Raw genomic sequence first — 16703 nt, 5'->3', positions numbered from 1 at the left:
GACAGAGTTCTTTATATATTTGAGATATGAGACCTTTATCTGAGTAACTGTCTATAAAGATTTTCCCCAGTTTTCTGCTTTCCTTCTGATTTTGGTTACATTTGTTTTATTTGTACAAAACCTTTTTGATTTAATGTAATCAAAATTATCCATTTTATATCTCACAATGCTGTCATCTCTTGTTTGTTCACAAATTGTTCACCTATCCATAAGTCTGATAGGGGATATGCCCATGTTCTTCAAATTTTCTTGCAATATCACCCTTTATATTTAGGTCCTGTATCCATTTTGACCTTATCTTGGTAAATGGTGTAAGATATTGGTCTATGCCCAATTTCTGCCTGACTGCTTTTCAGTTTTCCCAACAATTTTTACCAAATAATGAATTCTTATCTCAAAAACTTAAGTCTTTACACTTGTCAAACACTAGGTTACTATATTTATTTGCTGCTGTAAATTGAATGTCTACCTATGACCTTTCTATTTCTTAGCCAGTACCAGATAGTTTTGATAATTACTACCTTACAATATAGTTTAAGATCTGGTAATGCTAAAACTCTTTCCTTGACATTTTTTCCATTAGTTTCTTTGATATTCTTGACCTTTTGTTCTTCCAAATGAACTTTGTTATTATTTTTTCTAGCTCAATAAAATAATTTTTGGTAATTTAATTGGGATGGCATTGAATATATAGATTTTGTCATTTTTATTATATTGACCCTGCCTACCTATGAATGTCTAATATTTCTCCATTAATTTAAATCTGATTTTATTTGCGTACAAAGTTTTCTTATAATTTTGTTCACGTAGTTCCTGGGTTTGTTCGGTAGGTATATTCCCAGGTATTTTATATTGTCTAGAGTTATTTTAAATGAGGTATCTCTAACTATATCTTCCTGCAGGGTCCTGTTGGTAATATATAGGAATGCTGATGATTTATATGGGTTTACTTAATATCCTGCTACTTTGCTAAAATTATTAATTATTTCAATTAACTTTTTACTTGAGACTTTAGGTTTTCCAAGCATATCAATTAAGTTTTTATACAAAGATTAACATGTATTGTTTTATTTGATTACCTATTAGAAGTACTTATTCCTCCACTAAAGTCCTACTCCAATGAGTCATGGAGTATAGAGGTCATTGCGGGTTCTTGAAGACTGCACTAGTGAAATGCAAACTCTGGCAGATCACATGAAAACTGCAAAGCTTTTTATTACTGGTCCAAGGAAGAACTGTGTGCCTGTCAGGGAAACTCAAAGGCTCATTACTGCAAGGTTGGCTACAGCAGCTCATAAAGACACCCTACCAAAACATAGGAAGTTGCATGAAGAAAAAGCAGCCCTACTGACAAAATGATGGATACTTCAAATATTAAAGCAATTGGTATTTCTTAACATTAGAGGCATGCATTCTATCTTCCCAAGTTTTATTTTATATCAGATAAGATCAATAATTTCTGTATCTTCTCACAAAGATTCTGAAGTTTAGAACAAACCTTTCCCTTTCATTTTCTTTTTAATATGGTTATTGTATTATGTTACAAAGCAAATAAAAATTCTGTATAGCAAATATAGTTTATTGAAAATTAATACTTTTCCCACTGTATTTCCATTTAAATTTTAGAGAAATACATGTATATAAGTTGTACTCATCATAGCACTACTATTAAAGTCATGTGCTATTTTGTACACGTTAATTAGCTCAATAGAGAAATTTTTGGCTTTCCCTTATTCCCCTACAGGACTGAGAAAAAAAAAAATCAAATGCTGAGGGGTCATTATTCAATAGATTATAAACATTGACAAAGGTCAACCTTTATTTGAAATTGTTAAATAGTACAGGTTGAACAAAAGATAGACTACTAAAAATATGATTTTTCTAAACAAAAAAATTTGAAAATTGAAAAATTAGTCTTATAATTGGTATTTTAATAACTACAATAATGTGTCATTTGGATGTTGCTTTTTTCAAATATACAACAAGAGCTTCTCTCTCACTCTTCTTTCGGAGGCCTGCAAAAATCATTTTGGTCCCATGGATATATTTTTTAGGGTTCTCCAAATATTCCATTAGATTAGTTTCATTCTAGATAATACCTAAGGAGTTGAAAATAAATTTGATATGTTATACTCCATTTACTATTTGTCATATAACAAATACATGAATGAGCACCTAATCATGAATTCAAAATTGAGACTGACATTAATTGAGAATATTTATAAACAGAGTCAATCAAAGACAAAAAAAGTAGGGGAAAATTATCTTTGGTCATGCTATACTGGGCTCCCCTTAACGATAACTCAGCACTCTCATGATCCTTGACTATCCAGGGAGCTCTTGTTACTAGGTAATTTGCCTAGACCTATTGGCCTTAAGCAGCACCCCATATTCCTGATGTCTTCCCTTCAGCCAAATTTATAGCATTTAGTGCCCTAGTCCCTCAAGGATATGACAAGGCATGGCATGATAGACAAGAGAGTGGATAGAAAACAGAAAGGCAATTGCTAGCTAAAATGTTGACAAGGAAGTCTTACATCCTCAAATAATATAAAGTCCTTAATATAATACCATAGAGTTGTATAGTTTATGATATCCTACATAATCCACATAGTAGGTATTCTCCTGGTCTTATGTTTTGATCTTCTTTGTCAGCAAAGAAAGATTCTATGGTCTGACTTTTTTGTTCAGTTTGTTCATGTTCCTAGCCAATTACTTGAGTTTTAAACTCTTGTTAAGGTAGGAGTCTGCTTCTAGTGTAGAGAATGTACTGTCCCAACTTTGGGGGTTTTGTGCAGTTGTTTTCAGAGATACTTCTAGGGACCTGTAAATTTTCAGTTCTTCCAGGGTGGTACCATCAAGGGCAAAGTGTTTACTCCTTTCCTGGACTGTACTCTGGTCTGAGTGACCACAAGCCCTCTTTTCTTCCTTAGAACTGTGAGGAGGACTCCCTCTACTGTCACCATAAGCTCCGCCTCACCAGCCCTCCTCCTCGCCCTAGGACAGCTACCCAGGACTGCAACCCAGATCCAAGCATGGGCAAAGCAAGAGAATCCTGCCTCAGTGCCAGCAAGGAGATCCCTGCAATCTCCTCTGATCAGCCGCGTGATCCCTGCACCATGTGTGGGCCGAGAGCTCCAGAAACAGCTGCTGTCCCAAGGCTACACTGAGACTGGGGCTGGAACCAAGCTTCTCTCTCACCGCAGTCACAGACTTTTCCTACTGACCTTCTAAGCTGTTTTTAGTGTTTGTGGGTTGAGAAGTCTGGAAACTACCACAGCTGCATGTGATTCAGTCCTCTGAGGCCTGCTCCAGGTTTTCTGAGACCTGGTCTTTGCCTGCATGCCCACACTGAACTGCTGCATTCCTCTCCCAACCTGGCGCAATAGATCTTTCCAGTAAACCATCTAGGTTGTCTTGGGCTGAAAATTTGTTTCACTCTGTCTTTTTGTGGGTTCTGCTGCTCTAGAATTTGTTTAGAGCCATTTTTACAGGTATTTGGAGGGCTTTGGGGGCGAGCTTAAGCAAGTCACTGCTTTTACTCCACCATCTTCAGGTATTTTCAATAACTAATAATAGCTCACATTTTTGCAACACTTTGAAGTTTAAAAAATACTTTCCTCACAACTTGCCCTGTGAAATAAGTAAGGTATTATCTCCACTTGCAAATGGGGAAATTGAGACTCAGAGAGGTTAAGTAATTTGCCTGTTGTCACCCAGCAGGTAAATACTTGGGCCAGGACTCAAAGTCAGAGCTTCTGACTCCAACTCTAGTGTTCTTTCTCTTCCAATATTCTCTATCCACACATAGATCCTAAAGCCTTCTAAATCTGCTACCTATATGCTATTGCCATGCCACTGTCTCCAGAGGCTTGCTGGAATTCCCAATGAGGCAAGAGTATAGTTAGCAATGATGCTACCCCATTCACCCTATCTTCCTACAGTGCTCAGGAATTTCACTATCTGCATCCCACCCAGTGATCTCAAGGCTTCAAAGAAAGTTTGGGTGCCCCTAGTATGTTCTGATAACTAGAATATTTAATCCAAATGTCCCCTTTCCCCAGTCATGGCAGAAAATAGAGAGTTTACAATATTGTTAGATATCTACCCTTAATAGAATGTTGTGAATGGTCATGGTTAAAATATATAAATGTCTATATTTATTTATTCCTTACTGAGGGAATAGTCAAAGGAAATTTGAGTAACTAAAAGAAATGCATAGAAGAGGCAATGTAATTTTTTAAGCCTCCTCTACCATAACATAAGCTGAAGAGTTCCTAATGACCCCCAAAATAAAACATACTATGTTCTACATAGTATAAACATCTTGAGATATTTTAATAAGCTAATTAATGAGCCACTTGAAAGGAACACATAGGAGCCATATACAATAACATCCTATATCCAGAACTAAAGTAAATTCCATATAATTGGTGAGACATTCAGGTCTCTAAAAACCAGGAAATCTTAGAACTAGTCCATGTCGTAGCTTCAAAATACTGATGTATGTTGCTTTAAGCAAATCTCATGCATAAAAATCCAATTTTCCATAAAGGAGACAAATCATAGGGTTATTATTTGATTTACCTGGGTAGCCAGGCAGTGTAGTGGATAGATCACCAGGCCTGGAGTCAGGAAGACCTGAGTTCAAATCTAGCCTCAGACACTTACTAGCTATGTGACCCTGGGCAAGTCACTTAGCCCTGTTTGCCTCAGTTCCCTCATCTGTAAAATGAGCAGGAGAAGGAAATGGCAAAAAACACTAGCATCTTTGCCAAGAAAACCCCAAAAGTGGAAACAGAGTTGGACACAACTGAAAACAACTCAACAACAACATTCAATTTACAAAAACATGTACCATAACATTCCTTTAGATTTAAGGTTCTTAACATTTTTTGTGTCATAGACCCTTCTGGTGGCCTGGTAAAGCTTAGGGATCCCTTCTCAGAATGATGTTTTGAAATGCATAAAATATATAAGACACAAAGGAAAATAAATATATTGAATTTTAGGTATAAAAAACTATTTTAAAAAAAGTTCACAGACCTCAGCTAAGAATCTCTGCTTTAAATATAACTTCCTCAATGCACTTAAAATTAGTTGAGTTGTAAAAAAAAATCAACTTACATGCTTTTTCCAGAACTAGTGTGCATTAAATAAGGTATCTATGTGGCATCTAGACAAACATTACTATTTTGCTTGACATCACTAATTCCTTTTATCTAAACAATGAACTGTTGTTCTGATTTAAGTCTATTCCATGTAGTAAATCAATATTGATTCTTATTTTAGAATAAATTTTAATTCATTTAACAAATGTTTATGAGTACCTGCTATGTGTAACCAAACTGAAAGGATAGAAAGAAATCAAATCATGCTTTTCTTATCACTTCAAAATATTTGGGTTTCTTTCCACTTCTTAGTTTTTACCTTTATTTTTGTTTGCTTCAGAATAACTACATCCACGTGCTTGCCCTGTTTTTCGACCAATCAGACCCCAGAGATTTGGGCCAGTCTTATGTTTTCCACCCTTTTCCACTGTGTGACACTGAGCACATTTTTGAACAAAGATTTTCCTGCCCACCTCAACATCTCCCATTTTGTTCTGAAATGAGAAAGATCAAACCACAAACTAAAAAGAAAAGCATATTCTAGAAGAGAATGGAAAACTCATTTACAAATCTGAGAAAATATGCAAATCTAGTCATGATTAATAAGGAAAAAAGTGAAGGAAAAGTCAAGCAAGATCAAGGAGAAGGTGGAAAAGTAGAAAAAGAAGGAAAGAGTATCCTTTTCTCATTAATATGAGTGCTGTTTTCTTTCCAACTCTAAACAACAATTTAATTTCCACTAAATCAATACACTACATTCTTCATTTCCCAAACAAAACTTTCAATTTAAAAAAGAGTATGTACTCATACTCTCATGTCTTGCTTCTAACCCATAGTGTGTGGGACCCTGAGCAAGTGACAGGTTCTCAGTTGTCCCCAGACAACTCTCTAGGACTCTCTAAGTTGCAGTGAAGACAGCCATCTGCACTGTTAAAAGAAGTTTTTCACCAGGAGCACTCTATGCAGATGAAATCACAAATCCACACACACACACACACACACACACACACACACACACACACACACAAAGACTACTCATAAATCATACAAACACTTTAAAATTCCATTTTAGGAAAATGGCCAAATTTCAGGTATTGGACTTATCTTCATGGAAGTACTTTCAATGCCTTCTAATCTTAAAACTATTGCAGTAAGTGCTCTAGAGGCAAAGTATATGTTGTTTCAGCTATTTATGAATTCACTCATGAATAGCAGCCACATTCTACTTTTTTTATACTTCCAAATTTGCATGTAGAAAAAAATAAAACAAACTAAAACATGTATTCTCAAGCAAGTAGCTTATTTAATAGAACACAAATTTTCCAACTTCAGAATTTTCTACTTTTATTAAATTATTTAAAACTAAGAAGCTAAAAGAATTTGAGAAGTGCTTAAATACCATACTCATTGTAGACACTTTATAATGCCTGCAATACTGATTATTTGAATATCAGGACAATAAATTTTATAAAATATAATGAAGCCCTTAGGCAAGTTGTATACATTATTTCACATTTCCTTTGCAATTTTTTTTCTCTGAAGCAAGCTGTCAGATTAGATGTCAATGACATTGCACTAAGTTAGATATGTAACCCTCAACAAAAATTAGTATTACTTAACATCAAAATAAAAATAAAATGTAAAGGAATAATTTAAATTCAGATGGTGCCATTAGAATCCTTTACAATGGTATAAAGCCTTAAACATATAATTTTTCAAATTAAAACCTTTCTTCTGTGACCATATTTATATACAGATACCAAATAAAGTTTGCCTAAGATATTTATTTTGGTCAGGTTTGCCATAAGCTCTATTATATCATAAAAACTGGTTGTCTCTTCTATTCAAATTATGCAAAAATCAGAGTGTTTTCAACAGTGCAAAGATAATGTTATTTGTTGATGGTATAATGTTATTTATATCTATTTCTTACTAATCAGCTTTTTGAGTACCTGGAAAACAATAAACTCAATATGTAATTTTATATTACTGAAATATAGAAATATTTAATTTTCTAATCATGTGGCTGCATTCCAAGTATAAAGTATAAACTTCCAAGTGCTACAGAAATAAATGTAAGACAGTAACAGCAGCATTTGGTGATGATCAACTATGATTGACTTAGCTCTTCTCAGCAATACAGTGATCCAAAACAATTCCAAAAGACTGATGATGGAAAATGCCACCCACATCCAGAGAAAGAACTGTTGTAGTCTGAATGCAGATCAAATCATACTAATTTTACTTTTTTTGTTTTTTTTTATGGTTTTTCCTTTTTGTTATGTTTCTTCTTTCACAACATGACTAATATGGAAATATGTTTTATATTCTTGCACATGTATAATCTATATAAGATTGCTTGCTGGCTTGGGGAGAGGTTAGGGGAGGGAGGGAGGGAGAAAAATTTGAAACTCAAAATTTTACAAAAAATGAAAATGTTGAAAATTGTCTTTACATGTAATTGGAAAAAAAATACTATTTACATTTTTTAAAAAGAAAGAAATTTAAGTTATTCCATTCTAACAAAATAATATATTTAACTATACAAATTAATTAGAAAAGCATATTCTGGTCAAAAACAAAATACAGCATCATTTTAGCTATCATTAATGTATCTATTAAGATAAAGGTTTATACTATACTGTCATTGTCTAAATTTATTATGTATTTCCAAATTCCTTTAGGTTTTGCACCAACTCTTAGAAATTTCAATAATTTCAATTAGCCTTTTAATATGATAGAACTTTAGGACTTTTCAAGGTACTTCAGAAATTATCTAGTTCAACCCTCTTATTTTATAATTAAAGAAAGTAGGCCAAGCCTGCTTCTCCCTTCCCACTGACTGAAGTAAAGAAACATCACACAAATAAATAGCAGGGCTAGGTTTCAAACTCATAACCTCTGACCCCACCCAGATTCAGAACTTCTTTCTTTAAGCCACTGCTGTCTTGGAAAAGGTATGGACCAGTTCTGTGCTCATAGGCCTCTGTGAAGCATTTAACCCAACAATTTTTATGACTGAAAGTTCTTATAAAGCAAAGAGTTGACCCCTATTTTTGCCAAGAGGAAATTTTTTTCTTGAAAAATTTGATTAACGTTTGTACTTTTTCTTTTGATTTGGGTTCTATTGATTTATTTAGATGATCCCAGTAATAAACAAGTTATATTAGCAAAAAGAACCCATTCCTGCTACCATTATCCTCATAAAGCAATTAAGCTGGCAATTTAAGTACAAACTGCATAATCCCTACTTTCAGTGACAATGTAAAGGGCTGAATTGGACGTGCTGAAATTTTTAGGTCCTTGGTGGCATTTATAGTGCTTGCAGTCAGATAATTTTAAAAGGAAGGGGGTTAACTCATACACTGCTGATTACACCTGGAAGTTGCCAAGAATGTACACAATTTCCACTGTGTCACAACTCATCATTTTTCAAACTACTATGCCAACTATGTATTCATTTAAACTCCACTGCTGCCACTTTTGCTACAGAACCCAACAGGGATTCTCCTGTGTATTTCTCAAACAGCTGAACGCTAAAGTTCACAAAATTGTCTCAATATGAGAGGGACAACTATCAAGTGAATGTATATTTTAACATATAAGAAAACAAAAAAGTCAAAAGAACATTGCAAATAAAAAGACAACTTTATCGCTACTTTGTTATATTTAACACTTATTTAATATTTATTCTTATATTTAAAGTTTAATATTTTAATATAATAATTTTTTATATTTTAAATGTTAAATTTTAATCTTAATTTAAAATACCACATGGCCAAAGGATCTGTTTCTTCCAATTTTCCAAAGCAGCATAATATCAACATTGGTTTGATATAACATGCAGTATGAAACCTGTAATATCATGTTTAAGATTTGGGAATAATTTGGCAACCATGCTGCCCTGGTGGTGGACAGAAATCTACTTTGCCATCAGAGAAAGGGTAATTGTTGATCAACAAGTTGGTTGATGTGTTGATTGATTTTATCTGTTTTCTTTTTAACAAGTTGTGGCCAACTGGTGAGGGGTGGGAATAGAGACCTATGATTTCATTGATATAAGGAACTCTCAGGTGAGGAAATTACCTCTGCCAGTGCAGGGACGTTTCCTGTGCAGCTTATATGGTGTTTAGTGAGTTGTGGAGCGCAATGAGATGCCAGAGGAAAGATTTGAATCTAGGTTTCTTGACGCCAAAACCAACTCATGATCCACTACACCAGACTGTCCTTAATTTTTTAAAGAAAAAAAAAGAGGAAAGAATGGTACTGTCAAGAGACAAAGCAAAGACCAAGAAAATGGAAGTTGGCTTTGAAACTTCCCAACAGGCAAGAGGGCAAGATGTGAAGCAGTGCAGTGGAAAGACTGTTGAAACTGGAGGCACAGGTCCTAGGTTCAAATGTTGCCTCCGCCACATTTCCTGTGTGAGCTTCGGCCAGTCATTTTTTCTCTCTGAGCCTCAGTTTCCTGGGATTGAACTAAATGTTCTCTAAGGCCTCTTCCAGCGCTAGATATAGGATCTTAGGACACCTTCTACATTCGGGGCCCTAGAAGGGCTGGCCGTCAACCCAAGTCAGTTCGGACCTCCCAGCCTGACCAGACTCTTCACCGTGCCCCTCACCTACTATCAGAGGAAACTCTCGGTCCCCCGACGCCTCTACCCTGACCTCGACTTTCGGGTAGAGGGCGACGCGGCCCAGCAGCCACCCAGGGGTTGAGAGAGGCCTGAGCCAGCGTCCCCAGCTGTCTCGCCTCCGGGAGCGAGCCGCTTGGTCAGCGTAGACTTTCCAAGCGGCCGCAGCGCAGCGGGGGCCGCGTGAACCGAATTGAGGAGCCCCGCGAGCCTACTGGCTCGTGTGACCTTCCCACTGGACCGAGGATGGGCGGAAGACTCGGAGCGGCCGTAGATAAGCCCTGAGTCATAGAATCCTACACCTAGAACTAGAAGAAACCACAGAGGTCCCTTCACCTGTGCAGAGACGTGAAGAGATCTGTCCAAGGTACCTCAGACTCCAATGCCTGCGGCCTTCGGTTCTCGCACGTTGTCTTTCCCGTGAACTTGAATGGTTGAGTTTCAGGGGATGCCAAGATTTGAGGCTAGAAGAGCCATTTAAAGTCGACCTGACCCAACCCCCTTATTTTACAGATAGATGAGGAAACCAAGGCCCAGAGACACAGAAGCTGCCACTTCTCTGGGTTTTGCTTTCCTAATGGGTAAAATGAGAGGGTCAGACCAGGTGACCTTTGATGTCCTTTTCTAGCTGTCAGTCTGTGAAAGGCACTAGGGAAAAGAGCTGGACACAGATCCAAATCCAGCGTGCCAGAAATAAACTTGCTTCACTTATTCTGGACAGTTCTGTTAAGGCAAACAGCATGTATTGCTTTTGTCAATCAAATTAGCATCACCAACTTGGAGGTGGAAGAGGTCTTAGATGTTATTTAGTACAGCCTTCTCCTTTTACAAAGGAGGTGAAGAGAAGCTAAATAATCTAATGAGTCTTAGAATAACTGAGTTACAGCTGAAAGGAAATTTAGAGGCCCTTTAGTGGTGTTCTTAACCTTTTTTGTGTCTTGGACTCCTTTGACAGTTTGGTGAAGACTATGAATTCCTTCTTAGAATGACATTTTTAAATAATTAAAGGAAATGCTAAATTTAAAAGATTATTGGAAAATAAAGCTTTAATTTTTTTCTCATCCAAGTTCATAGACCTCCTCAAATCTATCCACAGATCTGGAGTTAGGAATTCTACCTTCATATATTTTACCTTTGTAAGACCTCTTATATATATATATATATGCCCTCTTCTTTCCACCACCCTTCAGCAGACAGGCCCTCATCACCTCTTACCTGGACTATTGCAATAGCCTGCTTGTTGTTCTTCCCGCCTATTCTCACTCTAATCCATCCTCCATCTAATTATCAAAGTGATCTTCCTAAAGTTCTATAACATGATCTGACTGTGTTGTCCCCCATTCAATAAACTCCAGTGTCTCCCTGTTACCTTCAGGATCAAATATAAAATCCTCTGTTTGGCTTCTAAAGTCCTTCATAGCCTGGCCCCTTCCTACCTTTCCAGTCTTCTTACACCTTATTCCCCTCTATCTACTCTATGATGCTGTGACACTGACTTCTATAGGTAACACATACCTATACACATATACATGTATATGTGTGTGTTGTTTGTACATAGTTATTTGCATATTGTCTCCTACATTAGTTGGATGCTTCTTGAGGGCAGAGGCTGTTTTTGCCTTTCTTTCTCTCTCCAGTGACTAGCACAGTGCCTGTCACATAGTTGACACTTAATAAGTGCTTGTTGAGTTGATTTGAATTAAGAATGCTTTCTCTAGATGAACCTTCTGATAGGTAGAGAAACTGAGGGCCCAGTGAAGTTAAGTAACAGGATCATGGGATCATTGAATTAGAACTGGAGGGAAACTTAGAGGCCTTCTAAATTAAGAAAGACATGATGTTCAGGATTATGAAAATTAAAATCCTGCTGTACTGTTTCATGGTGAGACCATATCTGGGTCTATTGTGTTTGATTCTAAATACGTCTTGGGAAAGACATTGATAAACTAGGGAGTGTCCAGAGGGAAGGGGCCAAGTTGGAGAAAAGAGTGGGTTGGTCATATCTAATCCTCTTATTTTACAGGTTAGAAAACTAACACAGAAATTAAGTGCCTTACCCAAGGTCACACATAAGTGACAGAGTCAGAATTTGAACCCAGGCCCTCTGACTCCAAATCTAGCACTCTTTCCACTACACCAGGGGCAAGAAACTTGTGGCCTTGAGGTCATCCTTTTATTAAGGAGATTTGTTCTGTGAAGTTTGGATTCAGTCAAAGGGCTGCATTTGAGGACCTAGAGGGCCACATGTGGCCTCGGGGCCACAGGTTCCCTACTCCTACACTACACCATGCAGCTAATAAACATTTACCAAGCTCCTGCTGTGTACAAGACATTATACTTGGAGAGAGTGTTGTTCAAGGCTCATGTAGCATGATGGTACCATTGTGTGGCTCTAAAGGAGACAGAAAAGACATCTCTAGCCTCTTCTACCCCAACCTTTCTACAGGGCAACTTTAATTTCTTCCAGGAAGGGAAGCAGGAGGTGAAGGGCAATAGTTAGCTGCTCCGCTCTCTTCAGAGAGAAGGAGTACTGGTTTACAGTTATATCTATCTGTTCCCTTAAATATTGTTAGTCTAGGAAAAGTGATTTTTATATTAAACCTAACTTCTGATCACTGTTTCATTATTGAAGGGGAAGTACCCCAAGTACCCAAGGCTCCAATCCTTTCCCACCAAATACCAGTTCCACAATGAACATACGTAGCAAATATCCAAGAAGTCCGTTATCCAAATCAGTAGCAAAACAGAAACCAGTGAAAAATAGATATAAGAGAATATCTACCAGACAATACAGAGTGAAGGAACTCTCCCACTGGGAGCAAGATAACTCAGCTTAAACAAGAAAGAGAGTCCTAGATCTCACCCAAGGGGAAACTCCCTGAAATCTCTAATGTGGCAAGCTAGGGATAGGGACATGAAGGAGACTTCCAGCTCCTCTCCTCTCATGTCAGTTTCTTCCAGAGTCTTTTCCCTTCAGGAAACTGAAGTGGGACTGGCATCTCCCATCTTCTCTCTTAAAGCTGGAAGCCAGAAGTACCCACAGTGACTGCAGAACTTGTAGAAACTCTAAAGATTCAAAGCTTAAAGAGAACTGAAAGAGCCTGAAGAGTTCTTTTTTCTTGCCAACTCCACCCCACCCCTCAAACAGGCACGCTCCACCAATAAGGAGAAGAGTCCCATATCAGTGGGCTTTGGTACTGGAGTTAACATTCAGAGCATACAAATATGAGCAATTCATAAGGCCTCCTCTCAAAAAACTTCAAGAGACAAAGAGTATAGAAATATGAAAATTTTAATTAAAAAATGTAAGTTAAAATTTAAAACAATACTATAAGAGATATTACAACATAATGGTATGTACAAGGAATAATATGAGTTCAGAGGGAAATAAGCTCTATTGAATGAATAATTGTCCTGGGAAAAGTTTCATGGAGGAAAGGGGGCAAGATTTGGGTGTGAATCTTGAACCATGAATAGCATTTGGCTAGGAAGAAAGGTACAACTAGAAGTTCTAGGAAGATCAGAAAAGTGGGAAAGTACAAGATATATTTGCCAGATACTGAGTGGAAAGGTTTATGCAAAGGAATAACACAACTAAAATTTGAAAGGAAAGAAGGTAAGTTATACTCAACATATAATCTAACAAGGAAAGTGTTTTTTGAAGAAAATGACTTTTTAAAGCCTATATCTTTGAGTGAATGTGTTGCTAACTTCTTTTGTACTGTTCAGGACACCGTCCTGTGGAAAGTAACAGTGAAATTTTTGGAATGGGGTTAGTGTTCTTGATTTCAAAAAGAGTACATATTTGGAAGGACCTAATATATAGTTTCACCAAAGCATATTTCAATTCTTCTAGCCCTTTTGATTCTGGAAGATACTTGATCATTCTTTCTTTCCCATAAATCTATCCCAATATAATAATAACTAACATTTATATGGTATTTTAAGATTTGCAAAGTGCTTTACATATGTTAACCCATTTGATCCTCACAACTCCATGAATTAGATGCTATTATCTCCATTTTACAGATGAGAAAATTGAAACACAGAGAAGTTAAGTGACCTGCCCAGATCATATAACTTGTAAGTATCTGGAGGATTTGAACTCAGATCTTTTTCACTCCAAGTCCTAGGCTCTATCCACTGCACAGTCTAGCTGCCTCCAGACACACTGCAAGCCATCTTGAGGTTCTTTTAATATTGTGTGGTACCAATTTACTATACTCAGGCTATTCATCTATTGTTTCTCATTGTTACAATATGACATCCCCCTACACACACATATACACCTTCTTTTCCAGTCAGACATGTCCTTGTTAATGTCTTTTATGCCATTTCTCTTGTTCTCATCATCATGGCAATGTAATGAAGTCTATTCATGCCTACCATAAGTCTTTTCATTGCTCTTTATCCTATTTGTATCTTCAGTGCTTCCAAAGTCATAGTGTTCCAAGATCTGAAGGTTGTTTTTTTTTTAATTTTTAGGCAATTGGGATTAAGTGACTTGCCCAGGGTCACACAGCTAGTAAGTGTTAAGTGTTTGGTCTGAGGCCGGATTTGAACTCAGGTCCTCCTGACTTCAGGGCCAGTGCTGTATCCACTGCGCCACCTAGCTGCCCTGATCTGAAGGTTTTTTATCATCACAGTTAAGGCAATGAGATTTTGCAACTGTTTGGGATCAGTGAAAGAACGACACAATTTTCCAAAAGCATTCCAGACCAATCTTCTCTTCCTCAATCCTGGACACAGCTTATTGACTATCTGCAGCAACTATTCAAGAGACAGACAGACAGACAGACAGACAGATAGATAGCTAATAGCCAGTCAATGACTTAGAACCTGAAGGGAACTTAGAAACCATCTCCTACCCTGTCATTTTACAAATGAGGAAAATGAAGTCCAGAAAAGGGAAGCAACTTGCCCAAGGTCACACAAGGAGTGGCATTGGCTGGAATTTGATCCAGGTCCTCTGGCTACAATTTCCATACTCTGTCTACCCTGTCATGCTACAGTAGCTCAGGGGGCTTCCCATCCACAAGTATGTAATTGTCTGAGCAATGGGCACTTTCCTTTAATTTTATTTTTCTGTTGTGGATGTTTAGAAAGATATTTCTCACAATACCATGGATTTTTACTGAAATTTTGTAGCATTCTGGGGCTCAATGAAACTGGTAAAATATCATCCACAAACATGTTTATTTTTAAAGTATTTTGATCTAGAACAAAATTCAATTTTGTAGGCTCCTTGAAAGTGTTTCCCACATGCATTAAAATTATGAGGGACTGTATGAAAACTGAATACAGAGGTAACTTTTTTCAGTGATCCATGATCCACTGAGTATTAACATTAAATGAGATGTACAGGGAGATATATGCTTATCCAAGGTATTTGCCAATGTCATAGATAACCTATTGCAAAATCCAAACAAAGAAACTGGGGACAAGTTATAAAGCTTATGAAATCAATCAACCAATAAAAATTCATTAAGCATTTAATTATGTGCCAGGCATTATGCCAAGTACTGGTGATACAAATAAAAGCACAATGTTGGCCTTGAAGGAGCTTACATTCTAAAGGGGCAGAGTACATGTAAATAAATGTGTATATACACATATGTGTGTCTGTGTCTATGTGTGTGTGTATATATATATATATATAATTCATATATATAATATATATGGCAGATACAGAGTAGAAGGAAGGTAACTATGGAGGGGGAAGAATGACTAGAGGGAGCAAGAAAGCTTCCTAAAAAAAAGTCACATTTTGATCTGACTCTTGGAAGAAGCCAAAGGTATCAAGAGGAAAAACTTTCCAACAAAGCTTGTATGTTATCTTAGAGGCACTGGGAAGCCACTGGGGATTATTGAGTGATAGAGTGACATAGTCAGATCTTCTCTAAAGGAAAATCACGTTGGCGGCTCTGTGTAGTATGTATTAGAATGGATAGAAACTTGAGGCAGGGAGCTAATTAGGAGGCTATTGCAATAGTTCTTGCAACAGTTATTGAGAGCCTAAACTAAGATGGTGGCTATGTGGGTAGAGGCAAGGGAATATCTTCAAAAAAATATGAGCTTTAGCAACTAATTGAGTAGTTATGGTTACAAATGTGGGAGATATAAATAATGACAGTAGAAGACTCCCCAAAAAGGTGTTTCAAAAAATTAATCAATTAATACCAACATGGGCATCAGTTATTAAAAGTTTGCATGGATCCATGGTACTACACTGCATGCTAGAGTGTTCTATCCTAATCATTTCATCTATCTTAGATAAGAAGACACATATAATACTCAACCAAACTAAATCAAAGGAAGGCACGTAGACCTTTGGAAACAAGTCTACTAAGAACATTAAGTCAGGAACTAGAATTTATCTTGGAGTTGATTCAAAGGAACAAACAATCTCTAAAAGCAGCATGTAACCTCAGATTTAACCAAAGCATCCTGAGCAGCACTATAAACAGGCACATGTTGTTCTGAGAACAACAACTACTGATAGTTGAAAAAACAATAACCAACTTAAAAATAAGACAAACTCTCTTTGCTCCATATAGAGAAAGCCAAAGGGACTATCTTGCACCACAACTCTAGCCATAGAAAAGCTAGATTTTATCATTACTTTCCTGCTTGAGAAATTTTGGAAAACAACCACTGAAATCTACAGTTTTTTCCTGGTACTTTAAAATGTTCACTTTTATGATTCCCCTCCTTGGAAATTCAAGATCTTGAAAACTGAGTTTCAAAGAGAAGCCAAATTTTGCCTCAAATGACTAAATATAATTGTTGCCCATGAAAGGCATGCTTTAAAAAATTAGAAAAATATGTAATCAGAGATTGACATCAGCTCAATTAACAGATAGAATTTTCCTATGTTGGTTACACAGACATTCTTTATGGTTTTTTGTTTTTGTTTTTTGTTTTGTAAGCCATTGGGTTAAATGACCCAATTTTTAACCCA

The 16703-nt window shown here is 36.7% G+C and overlaps 1 pseudogene; it reads right to left on the bottom strand.

Annotated features, from left to right (window-relative positions):
• Positions 1-1950: 1950 nt before the first annotated feature.
• On the bottom strand, positions 1951-5599 carry LOC114045897 (annotated as a pseudogene).
• Positions 5600-16703: the final 11104 nt, after the last annotated feature.

This window comes from Vombatus ursinus, unplaced genomic scaffold (genome assembly GCF_900497805.2).
Source record: "Vombatus ursinus unplaced genomic scaffold, bare-nosed wombat genome assembly UNPS02014779.1, whole genome shotgun sequence".
In the NCBI taxonomy this organism is placed as follows: domain Eukaryota; kingdom Metazoa; phylum Chordata; class Mammalia; order Diprotodontia; family Vombatidae; genus Vombatus; species Vombatus ursinus.
The sequence above is the reverse complement of the archived record's forward strand: the minus strand, read 5'-3'. Positions and strand labels throughout refer to the sequence as shown.